We start from the raw sequence: 15121 nt of genomic DNA, 5'->3' as shown, positions 1-15121 counted from the left end.
CACAACCTTGCAAGCCCTTAATAGCTGGCTCCAGTATACTACTGGTTTGCCAAATATAGCTTTTCCATACTTTTACTTCCAATAGTTTTGTCTCCTTATATTTAAAGTGCATCTCCTCTGAGCAGTATATGGTTGGACATTTTACAAAATCTAGCTTAATCTTTTTTTGTTTGTTTGTTTTCTCAAGGAAAAGTCTCACTCTGTCACCTAGGCTGGAGTACAGCAGCATAATCATAGCTCACTGTAGACATTTTCCAAAATCTAGCTTAATCTTTTTTTGTTCGTTTGTTTTCTCAAGGAAAAGTCTCACTCTCTCACCTAGGCTGGAATGCAGCAGCATAATCATAGCTCACTGCAGCCCTGACCTCCAGGGCTCAAGTGATCCTTCCACCTCAACCTCTCAAGTAGTTGGAACTACACATGCACACCATTATGCCCACCTAATTTTTTATTTTTTTGTAGAGATGGGGTCTTGCTATGCTGCCCAGGCTGGTCTTGAACTCCTTGGCTCAACCGATCCTCTTGCCTCAGCCTCCCAAAGTGCTGGGATTACAGGTGTGAGCCTCTGGCCTACTTTAGTCTTTTAATTAGGATATATAGGCCATTTACATTTAATGGAACTACTAAAATATTTAGGTTTATATTAATATCTGTTTTTTCATCTTTCATATTAATTTTGATCCCCTTTTCTCCTTTTTTGGCCTTTCTTTGGCTTAGTCAAGTATTCCCTATTACCTATTACCACTTCTATTAGCTCATTAAGTAAACATTCATTTAGTTTTGTTTCAGTGGTTATCTTGAAGACTACAGTGTGCATTTTTTTATTTATTAGAAACTAATACAAATTTGTGCTTCTACCACTTCACTGATGTTGAAAGAGCCTTGGAAATCTTGAACTTTTGAATGCTGAGAGTTAAAAGGCCCTGTATCTGGGGTCCTCCAAGACTATCCCAAGTTTTTATTACTCACTAGGAGGATTCACAGAACTCAGAATATAGTTATGCTAATAGTTATGATTGATTTCAGCAAAATGATACAAAACAAAATCAGCAAAGGGAAAATGTACATATAGCAGAGTTCGGAGGGAACTAGACACAAACTTCCAAGAGTCCTTTCCCAGTGGAATTATATAAGAAGTGCTTAATTCCTGTAGCAACAAGTTGTAACAACACTTGTCAAATGCTTGTCTACCAGGAAAGCTCATTAGAGACTTACCACCCAGGGTATTTATTAAATATTGGTCATATAGACAACTTCTGTCTAGCATGTACCAAAATTTCAGACTTCCAGAAGGAAACCAGGTGTTCAGCATAAACCATATGGTTCACACAAACTCTTTACACACAGTGAGCCACTCCTATTGGCTCAGGAAATGGTGGGAACCCTCCTAAAATCCAAGTTTCCAGATGCAGAGCCAACCTTGCAAGCAGGCCTTTGTAACGATAGCAGTCTAAGGACTGTTATATTAGTTTTTCTATTGCACAACCCCCTGTATCCTTCCTGTTATTGTTACCATATATTTTATTTCTACATACATTGTAAATCTCACTAAATATTATTGTTATTGTTTTCTAGTGTCAGTATTAATTTAGATTTACCCATATATTTAACCATTCTATTGTTCTTCATTTCTTCTTGCATTTTCTGTGTTTCTGACTGAAATGTTCCCTTAAGTATTTCCTGCAGGGAAATGAGTCAGGAATGAGTTATCTCAGCTTTTGTCAGGAATACCTTTATTTGTTATTTGTTTTTGAGTATTTTTTTTTACTGGCTATAGAATTCTGACAGCTTTTATTTTGTTTCAGCACTTTAGAGATATCATTCCATTGTCACATAGTTCCCTTCATTTCTGTTGAGAAGTGAACTGTTAAAGTTGCTCTTTCAAAAGTAACATTTTTTTTTCCCTTTGGCTATATTTATTATTTTCTCTTTATTTTTTGTTTTGACAGTTTTACTTTGATATGCCTAGGTTTTGGATTTGCAGTGCTTCTTGAATCAATTCTCAGCCATTTTTCTTCAAGTATTGCCTCTGCCCCATTCTCTCTTTAATTATGCTAGGTTTAGACTAATGACTCTCAATTTGGAAAATTTTGTCCCTAGGACAAAATATCCATACAACAAATAATTATTTGGCTCAAATACCAATAGTGCAGAGGTTCAGAATCTCTGTGTTAGATTTTTCACCGTATTTTACGTGTCTCTGACATTATTTTCTGTAATTCTTATGCTTTTTTTGTCTTCAGGCCTCACTGTGAATATTTCCTACTAACCTATCTTCTACCTTACTGAGCTCCTCTTTAGCTCTGTCTAATCTGCTGTTCACCTATGTCTTAAAATCAGATATTAAAACTTTATTCCTAAAATTTTCCATTTGATTATTTTAAAAAGATTCCAATTCTATAATGACATTCTTCATATTGCCATCTATTTTATTAAACATATTAATTAAAATTATTTTTAAACTCATATCTAATAATTTGAATATCTGGGTCACATATCTCTTTCTCTTGTTTATTAATTTATTGATCTTGTTTCTTAGCATGCCTAATCATTTTTTTGTTGAATGTCAGATATTGTGTATGAAAATTTTGAATGCTTTGAATAATGCAGTATTCTTTCAGAGGGGATTCAGCCTCCCTTCTGAAGGCAGGAGGAGACAGATTGTCTCAATCTAATCATAGATGGAACTGATTTGAGACTGATTTGCATCATTGGAAAACTTGGTCTACCTCTGCTTGTAGAATATAATCTTCCAGTGGTCCCAGCTTACAGCCTGAAGTGTCTGCAATGACTCCTCCTCTTTTTCAAGTTTTAAACCCAATTTTTAAAACATTTCTTGGCACCATGTAACTGCCAAAGACTCTGCTCTGCTTTTCAGTTGTTACTGTTTAGCTTTGCAGTCTCTTGCCCTGTATAGCTTAATAATCAAATGCCCAGAGAATAAAAACAGTGCCAAATATCAGGCTCCCTTTTCTGCACCTTTCTTCTCTCCAGGATTTTAGCCCTCACATTTTAGCTGTCTTGGAAATCCAGAATTCCAGCCTTTTGTTCCCTATACCTTAACATTGCCTAAAGCTGTACCACTTCTCTGCCCATTAGAAGTGCTCCTCTGATGGGCTAATGTGAAGGTTGCAGATACTAGGATGAAATCACTCTTGGCAGGCCCAAACAAACTGAAGCTGGGAAAGCATGAAGACAGAGAGCTAATGCTTGTATGTCTGAAACAAGATTGTCCCAAGGACTTTTTAAAATAATCTCATGAGAAATTCTTTCATGTCCTTTAAGCATCTCATGCTTTTTATGACCTACATTTTGCATGCATGCACATATTTCTATGACCAGATTTAACACTAGACATTCTTTAGGACTGCAGCAATTCAGATAAAATGTTCTCAGAAGAACACTTGCCTAGTAACGGCATCTCCACCAATGAACTGATGCCAATTCCAGCTTTGAGCCTACAGAACCAATAAAAGTCTTTCCAAGTAGCTTATGTAAACCTCTCCCTTTTTGCCAAATAAAAGCTCCCTCTTACCTTCCCCTCTTCAGGTGCACCTGAGACTTGCTATAGCTGCGCATCCCAGGTTATAATCCTCTTTGCTTACTCTTGAATAAAATCATTAAATTAAGAGGTAAGTTTTTGTTTTGTTTTTTTGTTTGTTTGTTTTTGAAACTGAGTCTTTCTCTGTCGGTGGTGTGATCTCAGCTCACTGCAACCTCTGCCTCCTGGGTTCAAGAGATTCTTCTGCCTCAGCCTACCGAGTAGTTGGGATTACAGGTGCATGCCACCACACCCCGCTAATTTTTTGTATTTTTAGCAGAGACAGGGTTTCACCGTGTTGGCCAGGCTAGTCCCCTGACCTCAAGCGATCCACCCACCTTGGCCTCCCAAAGTGCTGGGATTACAGGCCTGAGCCACCACGCCCAGCCCTAAGAGATAGTTTTCTCTGATGTTTTTTTTTTGAGGTTGACACTTATCCCATACTAAAAATTGCCAAATGTCCTGACTAGAAAAGCAGGATATTCACCTCACTGAGCTTTCTTTCTTCCAGTATGTGGCCCTTTAAGTCCTCATGTTAGTAGTGCTATCATGCCTTTAGACACTTTTAAAAATCAGCCTTCTCTTTTGGTTGTTCCTGGCAAGAGTTTCAAGAGTTTCAAGTGTGCCACAAACTACTACATCATAGCCAGAAGTATAAGTCTATATTTAGAAATTAGGTTAGACATAAGGAAAATACTTATGTATTATTCTGTGACTATTATTGGATGCTATACTGAGACATCAAAGGTAAAAGTAGTCTCCTGCCCCATTTAAAAGCTGGAGGAACCTCCCAGGGACCTGCAATAAGTAAAGAGGCATATATCATAGCGAGGGGTGCAGAAAGAGGGGCAGCAACACAAAATAATTTTTCATGATTTCTTGTGACTCTATGGATCTCTCAATTCTGCTAATACTTGAACATTCAGAACGTGAACACAACCATGTGTTTTATTCCCACAGTTCTCATTTTGGTTTGCACATAACGCAGAGATAGACAATTGCAACCTAAAGTAGAAGAATGAAAATCTAAGAGCGCTATGTTTGCATAATGTCTCCAGTTTGATTATAGTCACGAAATACAGTATATTTGTACTTTTTACTTTAAATCCCATGAGTGGTCTAAATTTTTTTTTAAAAATATATTTTCAGAATAAGGAGATTTAAAAAGGATTTCATATAGTCTAGGAATTTCAACTAAGGTTTTCCAGCAACACCACACTCATACCACCTCAGGCATTTGCCAATCTGTTATAAAAGAAAAACCCTATGTGTAGTCACATACAGTCACTGAAAGAGCCTTAGGCATACTTCCTGTGTAAATTGAGTGTGCATATTAAGTGGGAAGTGAATGGTACATGTGTGAAATCTTGGTTATTCAGTTTAAGGCCCAGAGAGATTATTAACATAACTTTGCAGGCTCTGTGCAGCATAGTCAGCGACGACCATTTCCCTGAGTTGGATTCAGGTAAACGGAGCCCTGTCAGGAGGAGGCCTGAACACTGCAGGGGCAGCAGCCTGCTTCCTTTCTGCAACAGCTTGCTGCCTGGTATTGTTGGTGTTTGGAGTGCAGGGGTGCAGGGGAGACAACAGGCACTTCTGTAAAAGTGGTTCCAGTGTGTGGTAGGAGACTTTTTTCTCCATCTCCACCTCTCTGGTCTATCTCTTTTAGATGAGCCCCGAGCCTGTGGGCTTAGGATTTATGAGGATAATTTGCAAGGGAGCTTGATGTGGTACTAACAACCCTGAACTGTGGGTTCTGATGCCCTTAGCTAATTATCTGGCCTTGGGTTAGTCCTCCCCCTTCTTTGCCTGATTGTTCTCTATCCTAAATAAAGGGGTATGAGTGAATGATCCTAACAATCACATGCAGCTGAAACAGCCTTGGGTTCAGGACTCCCTTTGGAGAGTTAAAGACTCAGGGCAGCAGGAAAGGCATCTGATTACTTCAGTGGAGTCTTCCCTGTGATGAACTTCTCAATAGGACAGAGCTTTTAGCTTTTCTTCAGCCTTCTGTCATTCAGCATTTTGCCCTGGAGATACAGATAGAGTTCTATGTCTTGTGCATTTCTTTTTATTTTTTCTCATTTCACCACATAATCCTGAGCATAACTGAAAATATAACTCATTAACTACTCAACATCAAAATGTAGGTTAACATTCTTACAATGGTCACTTTAAAAATTATCTTTCTGTAACACATGCAAAGCTGAGCTCCCTAGTGTTCCAGTTCAACATACAATCAATTCAGAAAAGATTGCAAACAATTTTGATTATTTATTGAAGTCTAAGAAAATGGCAAAGAGGTATAACAAAATGCAACATATAGGAAAAAGTTCTTCAAAATTTGCTTTAAATCATTATCTTTCCAACGTTTTGCCCATCACAGCATGGTGAAAACAGAGAAAACCTGTTTTCTCACTGCTTCCAACTACCAAAAGTGCTCCTAAAATTCAACTCTCAGTGGCTCTCACCTTCCTCTAGCTTTCTGCCATCTTTTCACATTTCTGGGTCTCTGCTTTCCCCCACCTCTTTGCCCTTCTATAACATAAGTCAATTCAGCGTGTCTTAGTTTCATTTCAGTCCTCTTTTTACCAGTTATCCACACTGACACCACAAACCCCAGAGCCTAGAAGACACGGTAGAACTCTCCTTTAGAAGTCTATGCTTGTTTGCTGGCGGTGGGATGGGGATCAGGGGTGGGAACAAGGGTCCAAATATATTCTTCTTAAAGCCTTTTAAAGTATCTGTCATAGGGTGGGCAATGTGGCGCATACGTGTAATCCCAGCACTTTGGGAGGCCAAGGTGGGCAGGTCACTTGCACCCAGGAGTTCAAGAGCAACCTGGGCTACATGGTGAAACCCTGTCTCTACAAAAAAATACAAACATTAGCTGTTTGTATGTAGTTCCTGTACATACATGCCTGTAGTTCCAGCTACTTTGGAGGCCAAGGTGGGCAGATCACTTGAGCCCAAGAGGTCAAGGCTGCAGTGAGCTATGATCATGCCACTGTACTTCAGCCTGGGCAACAGAGTGAGACCCTGTCTCAAAAAATATATCTATCTGCCTATCATATTTGTGTTATGAGAGCTCATTAATAGTTTTTTAAAAAGCTACAAGGTAACAAAAATTCCTTTTGGCCACACTTTACTGCTCATTTCCTTATAAAATCCACTTTTAGCAAAGAACCCTGCTAAATCAGTTTAGCAAGAACCCTCACCTTCAATATCTCATCACCCTGGATATGTGTTCAGTTTCCTCATCCTCCATCCACCATCCCCAGGTGATGTCTGATCACCCTGGCCTCCCTTCAGCAAGAATTCTCTTAAGTCAGTTTAGCCACAGTCCCCCTTAGCCCTGATGTTTCCTCTTGGTAATGTTCTATCCTCTGACCTCCACCCTGCTCCTTGGCTATAAACTTCCACTTGCCCTTGCTGCATTTGGAATTGAACCCAAGACCCCATTGCAGTGGTCTCTGTGATTATCACGATGGTGCTAAATAATCTTACTTTGCTTTAACAGTATCATTGAATCATGTTTTTTAGCAAAGCCACAGACCAGTACAGGTCCACGGCCTGTTAGGAACTCGGCCGCACAGCAGGAGGTGAGCAGTGGGCAAGTGAGCATGACCGCCTGAGCTCCGCCTTCTGTCAGATCAGCAGAGGCATTAGATTCTCATAGGAGCCGGAAGCCTATTGTGAACTGCGCATGCGAGGGATCCAGACTGTGTGCTCCTTATGGGAATCTAATGCCTGATAATCTGAGGTGGAACAGCTTCATCCCCCAAACCATCCCCCTCCCCCTGCAACTGCCCCCAGTCCATGGAAAAATGTTCTTCTATGAAACCAGTCCCCGCAGCCAAAAAGGTTGGGGACTGCTGCATTAGGGAACTCAGGTGCAGAAAGGTTAAATCACTTGCCCAAGTACTTACACTGATAGGGTGATAACTTGACTCTAGGTATTTTGATTTCAAATTCCAGAAATTTACCACTTCACTGAACTTCCCCTAACTTTATTATTTTTCTTTTCACATGCACACAAACATACATGGATGTGTGAGCATGCTTGTGCAAGCATGCACACACACACACACACAAATTGAAACACAGCCAGATATTATTACATATGTTCAGAGTGTTCTATATATATACACACAATCATGTATTAAATAAACAAAATCCACATAGCCTCTCAGTGTCTGTTTCTAGAAGAAGCCCTGACCTTATACAGAATAAATACTACTGCTGGGTCAGAGAAATGGAGCTAGCCTCATGCTTCCCCCTGCACTGACGTGCTTTGTTTTTCAAAGCAATTTCCATTTACATTACTATTATTTTCATTGTCTTGATCATCCAAACCTCAAAGGAAAGAGGCTAATGATATTCCCCTAGCCCCCACTCCTTACACTCATGCTGAGAATGGAAGCAGCTCAGATTGACTGAATTGACTCTGCAAACCCTTCAGGAACATTAATGGAGTTGCTACTATAAACAGCTGGAGTTGCCATTTGCATCTCACTCTGTCTTCCTTTTTTTCCTTAAAAAAATTTTTTTAGAAAAGCACCCACAACACCCTGGGGGAATTTTCCGGGACAAGCTGCAGGTGCTATGGATATTTTCATTTAATAATCATTCTTGCAATTCAGCACATTTGTAATCCATGTGGTAAACTCTGACTTACATTTCTCCCAGTGGACGCTGGCCAGATGCAGAAACCAAAGAGCTTGGTGCCGGTACTGCCTCTTCCCTCTTTTATAGCTTGTGCATTTGGATGTGTTTAGCATGATCTGTGAGTGCAGGGTAAGGAATGTGCTGTGCTTAAAAGACCCTTTTGTTGACATTAAGCAATCATAAATATATGCAGCATTTATACTCCTTGCCTTTAGTGTGGAGTGCTTTAATTGGATGGTCTTCTCATGTGATATCGTAAAGAACATATGCATATCTGTGGCAATTCCATTGGATCTTGAAGAAGTGAGGCACATACAGAGCAGCACATTCCTAACATCTATGGATTGCCTCATATATGTCACCACATCTTCTCACCAGGCTTGCTTTCCCTACACTCCAAGATGGTAAATTCCCAATCTGTCCAAATTCTATTTGGAATCCTCCTGGACTGTGTAAATGTCAAGGCCAGTTTCCTTTCCATGTGAACAGCTTTGAAAGGAGAACTGCATGCCTTACTCCCTCATAAATACAAGCCAGAGCATCTTCTTTTTTTTTTCTTTTTTTAAGAGGAGGAGGGAATGAAAGGGGGTGTTTGGCCAAAAGTTAAAAAATAAACTCCTTTTCAAGAATGACGTTCTCCTTATTTTCACCACATAAACAAAATGTTTAAGCCTGCACAGAGCCAGATTTCAAATAGTAGATTTTTCTGGATAAGTCATTCTGCTGCTGCACTAAGATACAATCTCTTAAGGCAGCAAACTCCATCAGGGGGCAAACGTCACCACCTGCACGCCTGGGAGAGGGTACAGTCATGGCCCTGGAAGAAAACAGATGGTGCCCTCAAATGAATAATACAAGAGATGTTAACAGGGACTGTGTTCACGAGTGTGAAGAGAGTTAAGGGAACCAGTAAAGAATGGGAGCTCTCGGCCGGGGGCGGTGGCTCATGCCTGTAATCCCAGCACTTTGGGAGGTCAAGGCCGGCGGATCATCTGGGGTTGGGAGTTCGAGACAAGCCTGAACAACATGGAGAAACCCCGTCTCTACTAAAAATACAAAAAATTAGCCGGGTGTGGTGGCACATGCCTGTAATCCCAGCTACTGGGAAAGCTGAGGCAGCAGAATTGCTTGAACCTGGGAGGCGGAGGTTGCAGTGAACTGAGATCACGTCTCAAAAAAAAAAAAAAAAAAAAAAAAAAAAAAAAGAATGGGCATTCTCTAGGACAAAATGAAGTAGAAAGCAGGAAGATTTCAGGAATAATAAGTATCCAAACTCCTTTTTCCTTCCGGCTCCCAACCCCTTACTGTGCCTCCCATTGGCCAAAACCAACCAGTAGCCAGAGGTCAAGGAAGGGGGTGTTCAGAGGGGTAGAGGGGCAGACAAGCTGGCAGCAAGAGTGAGGCCTCAGGCACTGAGTACTCCTGCTCATCTACATAAAATCAATCACATCTATTTCTCACAGCAACTCTATGAGGCAGTTGTAACTTGCATAGGACAGACAGGGAAACAAACGTGGGAAAAATAAAGTAACTTGCTCAACCTCGCATAGTTAGATGATGGAGTTTCCAATGAAAGAATTGCTAGGCTTCTGCGTAAGAAGGTGACTGACAGGGCTTAAACAAGCATGGTCCTAAACAGAAACCTGGCAATTCTTTCATTGGAAAGGTCCATTTAGGTCTGGAAATCTTCAATCTCAGGTTGTGAAACATTATCCACATCAGATGGTTTGTGGATTTCAGATAGACAGGAATGAGAGTTCAGATATTGAGAGATGTCAGGCCATCTTAAAAAAAGCTATTTACATTTATTTAGTGTCTTAGTTTAGATAGAAATAATTCTGATAATAAGAATTTAGATAGCAAGGGCTATCAGGCAACCTGAAACAATAGAAATACATTCAGAAGAAAAGGAAGAACCTCTGGAAACACTCTCTTATACAATAGTCACAAGCTTAGATACTCATGAAAACCTCTGGGACAGTATCTACCCTGAATTCCTGCCTTCATTACCTTGTCCTGGTAAACTATATGGGGTTTCAGTTGTATGGATTTTGAGGATGGTGTAGGAAAATGTATTTATTTCCTGTTCAGTACAGAAAAAATATTGCAAACTTTAAAATCACAGCATAAAATCATATGTCTGCAAAAAGACAAGGATTTGTTCATTTTTCTTTTTTTTTTTTTTTGAGATGGAGTCTTGCTCTGTCACCCAGGCTGGCATGATCTTGGCTCCCTGCAAGTTCTGCCTCCTGGGTTCATGCCATTCTCCTGCCTCAGCCTCCCGAGTAGCTGGGACTACAGGCGCCTGCCACCATGCCCGGCTAATTTCTTGTTTTTGTATTTTTAGTAGAGACGGGGTTTCACCATGTTGGCCAGGATGGTCTTGATCTCCTGACCTCATGACCCACCCGCCTCAGCCTCCCAAAGTGCTGGGACATTGTTCTTAACTCACGTCCTTTTCATGCTTATGCATCTCATGTCATCATTGATTCTAAAATACACAGTTTTAAAAAAAACCTTTGAACTACTCTGTAATATTAAGCATCTTACAGTTGATAGTGTGATAGTGTTTACTTGACAGTATTTGTTCTTTTTACTGGTATATAAAATCATATTGTGTCTTTCAACTGATAGCTACCTAGATTTGATAGAATATGGTATTATTGGTGCAGGTTAATTAGCGGGCATTTTGCTCCTCTTTGCACTGGGGTTGTGGTGAGCCCAGCCAAAGGGCTGGTGTCTGGACTGGGCTCATTCTTGTTTCTTTTTACTCTCTCAGGTCAACCTGGAGCTCTGGCTGAGCCTGGGGTTCAATGAGTTGATTCTGGTGTGGGAGCAGCTAGGGTTGGCTCACAGCTTTGGGGTGTCATGCAGGGAGAAAGGAAAGTGAATCTCTTTGGGGAAGGTGGCCTTGAGAATAAAAAAGTCAGTCTGAAATCCAAAATATGGTGGAGGTGGAAATAGGCAGTGACTGAGTAGGGCAGAGTGATTACAGCAAAATGCAGTAAAGGAACTGCATCTCAGGTCAAGTGCAGGCAGCGGAGACACATGTTTGAGAGAGTCAGGACCCCGGAAAGCAAGCCATTGGAGGGGTCACCCTCTCCTATGACCTGCAGTCCTTATTCTTAACAATCTTCATTTGATCTCAACTTTGAACCAGTTGCTAAAATGAAGAGAGATTCTGAAAATATGTTCTCCTTCTGTTTTTTTTTTTTTTTTTTTTGCGGTCTCCATTATATCACCATAAACACATCTGATAAAATGGAGATAAACCCTGAAAAGAGCTGCTTCTCATGGTTTCTTCTGGTGAGGTAAGGGACCCCTTGGTGATGGAGGTAGAAGATCAATTGATGCCACAATACCCCTGGCTCAGGCGTGTGCCATACAGGGTGGGTCTCTCATTGGTGCCAGGCTCCTCCCAAGCCCTCTGATTTCCCTTTGGCACTGGGGGTCCATATTTGTTGGCCCAGGGTTTCCATAGCAAAATACAGTACTGCAGATTGAGTTGCTTAAACAACAGAAGTTTGCTTTCTCATTGCTCTGTTCTGGAGGCTGGAAGTCCACAATCAAGGTGTCAGCAGGGGTGGTTTCTTCTGAAGTCTCTCTACTTGGCTTGGGGACAGCATCTTCTCATTTTGTCTTCACGTGGTCTTTTCTGTTTGCATCTGTGATGTCTCTATTTGTGTCCACATTCCTTCCTTTTATAAGGATGCCAATTACATCAGATTAGAATCCATCCTAATGGCTTCATTTAACTGAATCAACTCTTTAAAGATCCTGTCTCCAAATACAGTCAGATTCTGAGGTACCGAGGATTAGGGCTTCAGCATATGAATTTTGAAGGGACACAGTTTAGCCTATAATAGGTCCCATAGAGATTACAGCAACTAATTTTAAGTTTTTCCTTAAGATTCACTTGCATTTTATACTTTTTTAAAGATTAATCTGAATTTATAAGCTGCTATGTTTTTGAGACAGAAAGTTTTTTTCTTCTTCTGATATTTCCACACAAAAAGACACAGCATTTGCCCCCTCTTCTTTTCATTTAGCTGTGTTTCCTTATACAGAGTTGCTGGGAATATCTGTTTTTATGTGCTGCAATTATTCATGTGGAAGACAGTAATGTGCCAAATTTTGAGCCATTTCCCAAACATGTGCAATGTGTTCAAAGGCCAGGTAATTCCAAGAAGTCATCAGCCTCTATTATTCCTCTAAAGGGACTACTCTATGCATCCCTGTGAGTAATCAGGGCCAAGCCTATGAGAACAGGCTGTGTGAGGAGAGAGAGCAGAGAAAGAGAAAAAGATTATTAGAGAAGAAATAATATTTTTAAAAGTATATCCTGACTTCCCAAGAAAATCAGGACAGAATCAAAACATTCAGAAACCGGAATTGGAGCTCAAATAAATAACCAAGATTTTTAAAGTTATTACTGTGTGTTCACTCATATGCAAGGTGCTGGGCAGATAAAAAAATTCAACGGCCTCCACCATTTCTTGACCCATCTCATTTTGGCAAAGAGTCAATCATATCCAGATTAAGACATCCTTAAGTATCTTTAAGTTCAGAGGACTCAGTGAAATGAACATGCTTTTGTCTTAAAATAATGATAGCAAGTGCCATTCTATATATTTAAGCACAACGTACTTTAGCCATAAATAACAAGAGCCTGAGTTATAAGTATTTAAGGGTTTACTAAGAGTGTCTTCAAGGAGAGGCAAGATCAAAGTCAGAGATGTCCCAGGAATGAAAGTAAACCATTGTCAGGTGAATGAGATTAGAAGCCCTCCCATGCTTTTCTCTCCAGCCCTGCTGTTGCCTCTCTTAAATTTCATGCTTCAATTACTTTTTCATGGGAAATTACATGTGGCACCTAATTGTTTTCCCTACCTCTGGTCTTTGACCTGCTAATCCATCCTATTCACACCAGCTGACTGCCATTCTGGACGCACTTCTCTGATCTGTCAGTTCATTCCTCAAGAGTCTCTCCCAGTACCCCCACTGACTAATGAATAAAGCTCATATACATTCTGGAAGTCAAGGCCCTTTATGATTTGACACCAACCAACCTTCCCAATGTCATCTCTCATCACTCCCTATTATAAATCTTGTCCTTCTGCCTGGAAATCCCTGAACCCAGCTGTAGTTATGGTCCCAAGAGCAGCCTGTTAAATGTATGAGTGCTCAGGTCCACCTGTATAGACCACTACATTGAGCTGGGTCTGTAAGTCTGGTAGAGCCTAGGAATCTCCCCTTTAGCAGGACCCCATCAGTACTGATGTACATCCAGTTTGGATGTTCCAGCCAAACCAAACCTTTGTAATTCACTTGAAAAATCTTCTGTTTCCCCTGGTTCATCTCCACCATGAAACCAACTTCCTCTGACTCCACATCCCCTTTATCCCACCATCTTGAATTTTCTACCAGCACCTGCAAAGTTTCTCTCCCTCTTAACTCTCACTTAGTGTGTTCCTGCCTTCCATACAGTCCATCTCACTTTCTATTACCTTACATTTTAATTATTTTTATACATGGTTTACCTCCCCATGAGATTATATGCTTTTTGAAGGCAAATTTCATGTCTAATTTGCCTCTCCAGAACCAGTAAAAAAGCCTAGCAAAAAAATGACATATGGTAGGTATCTCTTGAATCAATAGGGTTTGCTAGACTTGGTAGCCCTAAATCTCTTTGAGAGGAAAAAGGCCAATAAAAATTTTTTTGTTTCTATAAATATTGGAATCCTGTCTTTTTACTATAAGCTCAAGCAGAAACCAATATTCTTTGAAATGAAAAATGTCACGCCAGATGAGTGAGTCATGGAATTTCAGAATCTCCTTCACACCTTTTATAAGGTACATAAACATAGTGCTAACTTTCTGTTGTTCATTTGGAGGAAATATATTTATTTTCCTCACAAAAACACTTTTGTTCTCATTTGATGAAAATAATCTATATGAAGTTAGCAGGGTGAACTGTCATTCATTCATAAGAATCGAAGCTAATAAATTAACAATCACCTTGAATTAACGCATTTAGATAATCACTTAATCTTTGGGGGTTAATCTTCCATTTCTGAATATCTAAGATTAACTACCCCATAGAGCTTAAGCTCTATTTTAAGGAAGATACACCCCTGACTGGAGAGAGAGCCCTTGGAGAGGAATCCTCAGATTTCTCACACCTGTGTTTTTTCATTGCTCCTATGGAGAGCTTAGGTTGGTGGACATTAGGAGCTTGAACTGCTCCTTGGGGAGGTTTTGCTGGAACAGTAGAGTTATTAAATAGCTAAAATGTCATGGGCAATAGATCTAGGTTGCAAAGACAATACAAAGAAAGGTTTCCAAAGTAATGTCCCCACCTGTAACTAAAGGCAGCAATGATGAATATAATCCCAAACAGCAGGCAATATAAAAAAAGAGTTGCTGAGCTCTGGAATGTATTATAAGAAGTCCTTGAGTTCCTGTTTAGCCCATTCAAAACTTTCTCTTCATTTTACCAAATCCTGAAACATATTATTCTTGTAATGAGTGCATATCTCATGCTCTATTTTTTTAATCAAAAGAGAAAATAGTTTAAAATTCCAGGAAAGCTTTTAAGACAGTTACAGATCATACAAAATACTGTACCCATTTACCTTCTATTATAATCTGATCTCCCTCATATAGACACAAACACAATTCTTCTAAATACTAAGACGGCAAATTATCCCCTCAAAGATCTTGAAGTTTTTAAGGAAAGATGATCTTCAAAATAATTAATGTCTAAGTTTAACTGTTTAAAGTTTCAATTAATGCTTACTTCAGTTATTAATGACTTATAAGAAATTATCTCAAGGTATAGCAGTCTAACACAACCCTTTATTACATTCATGGATTTTGTGTTTCAGGAGTTCGAACAGGGCAGAGCAAGAA

General features: G+C 39.9%; 1 long non-coding RNA gene across 1 annotated transcript; it reads right to left on the bottom strand.

Annotated features, from left to right (window-relative positions):
• Positions 1-4455: 4455 nt before the first annotated feature.
• Positions 4456-15072, bottom strand: LOC134737815 (uncharacterized). The gene is made up of 3 exons (XR_010123136.1): positions 14845-15072; positions 14569-14712; positions 4456-5571 (listed from the first exon to the last, which is right to left on the bottom strand). It is a non-coding gene; the product is annotated as an uncharacterized LOC134737815 (long non-coding RNA).
• Between the last annotated feature and the right edge of the window lie 49 nt (positions 15073-15121).

The sequence above is a fragment of the Pongo pygmaeus genome, chromosome 12, assembly GCF_028885625.2.
Source record: "Pongo pygmaeus isolate AG05252 chromosome 12, NHGRI_mPonPyg2-v2.0_pri, whole genome shotgun sequence".
NCBI lineage: Eukaryota > Metazoa > Chordata > Mammalia > Primates > Hominidae > Pongo > Pongo pygmaeus.
This window is presented reverse-complemented; position numbering and strand designations above follow the sequence as displayed.